This window comes from Hyalella azteca, unplaced genomic scaffold, assembly GCF_000764305.2.
Source record: "Hyalella azteca isolate HAZT.00-mixed unplaced genomic scaffold, Hazt_2.0.2 contig2073, whole genome shotgun sequence".
Lineage (NCBI taxonomy): Eukaryota > Metazoa > Arthropoda > Malacostraca > Amphipoda > Hyalellidae > Hyalella > Hyalella azteca.
Genome location: NW_025932361.1, coordinates 1 through 4,404, shown reverse-complemented (window position 1 = coordinate 4,404; position 4,404 = coordinate 1). Strand labels below are relative to the sequence as shown.

At 32.8% G+C, this 4,404-nt stretch overlaps 1 long non-coding RNA gene across 1 annotated transcript; it reads left to right on the top strand.

Annotated features, from left to right (window-relative positions):
• The first annotated feature begins 1,560 nt into the window (after positions 1-1,560).
• On the top strand, positions 1,561-4,391 carry LOC125179333. Its single transcript, XR_007157227.1, has 3 exons — positions 1,561-1,909; positions 2,698-3,505; positions 4,330-4,391. It is a non-coding gene; the product is annotated as an uncharacterized LOC125179333 (long non-coding RNA).
• Positions 4,392-4,404: the final 13 nt, after the last annotated feature.

Here is a 4,404-nt window from a genome sequence, read left to right as displayed (position 1 = left end):
ATTTTATAAACAATCCGTTTCTTCATGTCTTTCTTGAACCTACATTGGAAAAATCGAGCATATTATCAATATTGTAGTTCCACGTGGCCGTATTAAAATATGTAACCTTCCGAAAAGTGCTGTATTATGGAAACCGGGATTATTTCTCCAACCAATTTTCAGAAATACAGAGAAAAAGCAAATTGAAAAGCTGCAAAAAATGTGATATAATAGATCTAAAGGACATTAGTCACGCCCATTAACATATCAAGCCCAAGATGTTCAGAGGGTTCGAGGAGAATAATGCAAAAATGAGAAATAGAAAAATAATAATATCAAAATAAGTAATCGCAGTGTATTTATGCCAAAAAAGCATTATTGGCTCAGATACTAACTATTACTAAAGAAAAAAAATCAAACAATGCACATAATTGGCTTACTAGCAAACTAATTGTGAAAATGTCATAACTTTTATTGTAATCACTCTATATGTTGCGCTTTATCTAAACTCTTCAGTCTAAAGCAACTTTATTTCACCATTCGTTTTCAAGAAGTATTAATGAGAAGAATCATTGGCGACTCGATCGGCATTATGAGTATAGGTAAGGTTTGTAAGCACTTAAGAATGAGAGATTACCAAATAGATACTATATAAATACTTAAATAATTACTATCAGTAGATCGATGCCTCCTTGCGGATTTCACCTATTGTAGACGCTGGACTGGAAAGTAACACACGCGATGTGTGAAGGTGTAGTGACTCGATCATAACTCGCACTATCATTTCTTGTGAATGTCGTAATTATTTTTATTAACTCTTCAAACTCGTTAATCACCAATTTCTATAGCTATTCGCAACTTAATTACTTAGAAACTTGCCTATTACTTCCTATGTCGTCAATTTAACTTTTGAATAATCATGCAAACATTCTGTCAAGAGATATTATCAATTTTCTAGCACTAACAATATTCGTATGATTTTTGTGTTTCAAATAGTTCGATATACAACAAAAATACTTTTATATTTAATTCGATCACTCGAAAGTTGTGATTTTTGTTCAGAGCGTACTAGCGGACAGAGCTAGAACCATACGGTAGAATCACTTTGCTTTTTCACGTCGATGTGTTAAGATCTCCATGGTTACGGGATAAGAGTGATTTAAACTTGGCTAATTGCGATTAAAAATTTCAAAGTGGAACCGTCAGAACGGTTCACTTCTTCTAGTTCAATATAGCCTAGTTCATGAATCATGACAGATGTGAGATGAATGATGATGACTTCATGTTGTTTGTCTGTCTGCTACAAATGTTTTTATAAATATTTAACACATTTCTACCTGTCCAATCCATCTGAAATTTTGCACACTTCACACTTGTGTAAAGTAGGATACAATGCATGAATCAATTGATGGAATAATAAAGTAATAAAATATATTTTTTGTATCAATATTTTGAAATAAAATGAGAAACTCATTTTACATGGTCATTTGTCTATTGGAGAGTCGGAGACACCTAGACATTAGCCTATTTAGAAGTGTGGTCTTTAAAAAGTAAATTTTGAATGCATATTATTATTGAATATTGTACCTATTTGTATCTGTGTGTTTACCAGATTCATTTTTATTATGCCTCAAATGACACCAAGGAGTACCTAGGTATAGCTTATTATCTTATAGGCTAGTGCTAGGCGTAGGCTAGGCTAGCATGTGTGCAAGTCAAAGGGTCTCACAAAACCCAAGGGTGAAGTGTTATGACAATTCCATTTCTGAACAAATAATAAAAAAAATGACAGTCATGGCATGACTTTGCATCACAGTGCAAATGTTCAAATCATCAAATCAAATAAACATCAAAATTTGATGTTAACACTTTTCTGCAGGAAGCAGGATTGCAGGTGTAGGACACTAAGGACAGCAGGAGCAGCTGGAAGGTGCATAAAATAAAACAACTTTACAGAAAAAAGTGGATTACAATTGATTTTTTCAGTCAGAAACTCAGTCAGTTTATAAATTTTTTGTTCATAAATTTTTTTTGTATGCCATTATTTTATTTTTTGAGCCATTGATATGTTTTTCAATACCATTGCCATTTGCCTCAGCCAGTCCTTGTTTAGAAATTTCCAAGCTAGATCCAAGAACCTAGTACGGTACCTACCTAATTGCTCATTTATTGCCATGGCACAGGCCACTCTACTTAACACTCTCCTAACTCCTTAGAAACTGCACTGTGCAGTGTGCTGTGTGCACATATGATATAGGTATTCACATATATACCTTGCCAGGTTGCTGCTGAAGCTGGCAGGAATCTATCTACATCTCCATCTGTAATTAAAGCTTTTTTCCATTTTTAGACCCTCAAGTTTCCTGCTAGATGAATAATCCCTATTACAAGATTACATTTAATTTATATCAAATATAGGTAAATGAAATATATTTATTCATGTTTGAATAGGTATAAGTAATCAGTGAAATAGGCACTGAAATAACTTCAAGGCCAGATTTTTATTTTATTAAAGCTGTTTTTACTTGTTAATTTTTATTTATATCAGTGGGAATCTTACAAGTCATTCTCAAACATTTTTGCAAAGTTCTACAATAAAAAGCAAATGTTGGGAGGTTTTATCAAATTTTTGTATACATAGTAAATTTTACCATGAATTTCATGCAAAGTCTTAAAGTAATGTAAATTAAAATTTAAATTGCTATTTCCATTTTCCAGCTTGGGACAGATGCACTGGCCATGCGTTACAGAGGCTTCTCATTGCTGCCAAAATTATCAGATGTTTCCTCAAATCCATGGCAAGCCAGCAATCCTCTTCATTCCCCACAAGAAAATCAATTACAAGCATCCAGGAATTTCGTAGAAAATTTGACTGAACTTTCAATAAATTGCCCAGACTTTGTGCCTTCTCAGCCTGAAAAGTTTACTAATGGCAATGTTTCAGGAAATTGTGAAGAAAATTTGAAACGTTCCTCATTGAGAAGATATCCTGTGATCAACCTGATGTCTCAAGAAGTTTTCAAGAAAATGGGCTCAATAAATCTAGAGAAATTCTCAACACTTCTGAAGACAATCTCCACCATTTATTAATGTCAGGCTGCCCACCAGATCCATCACGTCTGGAATCCATGGACCTTTTTGGCGAGTTATCCACGGACAACAACCCATCAGTTTTCCAGATGCAGCAGGAGTTCAGACGAAGTTATGTGTGGGATCATATAATGCTGGAGGTGTGCCTTTAAATGATCTGGGTGAGGAATTGGGATCTACTCCTTCACATATTCCTGTAAATCACATGAATGATAAGAACCACACCCGTTATCTTGGTACGTGTGTCAAAAGACTTCTATCTCAGGATGAATTTTTGAAAAATGACTTGAAAAGTGCTAGGCAAAATTCTGCACATACGAAAAATAATCCTGCAGTGTATGGAGCCATATAATGGAGGGTTTGATACCACAAGAGAAGCTCTGAAGGTAGCTGCCGAGGAGGCCATGGTTATGAATTCTTCCATCAATTATCATATGTAAGTTCAATTAATATATGTAAGTGACAATTTCTATCAGAGTTAAACCATTATAAAAGTTTTAACAACCAAATGGCACAAAAGAATGCATTTTGGTTATCCAGAAATTACATTTTTTCTGATATGACATGTCAGGCTATGTTCGTAACTAATACAATATATATCCATGCAATATAGTACTTATTTAGTGTATGTATTCTAATGTGTTTGCAGGTTGATACTGTAGAAACTGTAGGTACTATCTTGCTCTACCCATTTTAGAACTATAATATGTAGGTAGATAGAAATGTGTGAAGCTGTCACCATAATGTGATGATGGCATAATGGTGTGAATAAAAATGGCCTTAATGGCAACCCTAGATACATAAACTAGAAAGCTATTAATAAATGAAGCTGGGTTATACTCATCCATAATTCATTTGCAATTCTTCTATTTATGATTATTTTATTTACTAATTAATGTAGTCAAGATTATTTTATTTATTAATTCATATACCTATTTAATATTATTATAATTATTAATTCATGTATTTGAGATTATTTTTTTATCAATTTATGTATTTAAGGTTAAATTTTTATTAATCCATGTACCTATTTAAGATTATTTTAATCAATAATTTAATGTATATAAGATTAAATTATTTGTTGATTCATGTATATATGACAAATTTATTTATTAAATCATGTATTGAGATTACTAAATTTTTTATTCATGTTTTTAATATGAATTTATATTTTGATTCATGTATTTAAGATTAATTTATTTACTATTTCACATATTTGAGATTATTTGAAAGCTATTTACTAAACCCACCCCTCTACAGGCAGGAAGCTGTGCCACTTGACGCCCGGTCAACGTTCTTCATTGCTACGAGCGCTGACAGGTGAATAGCCTGCCT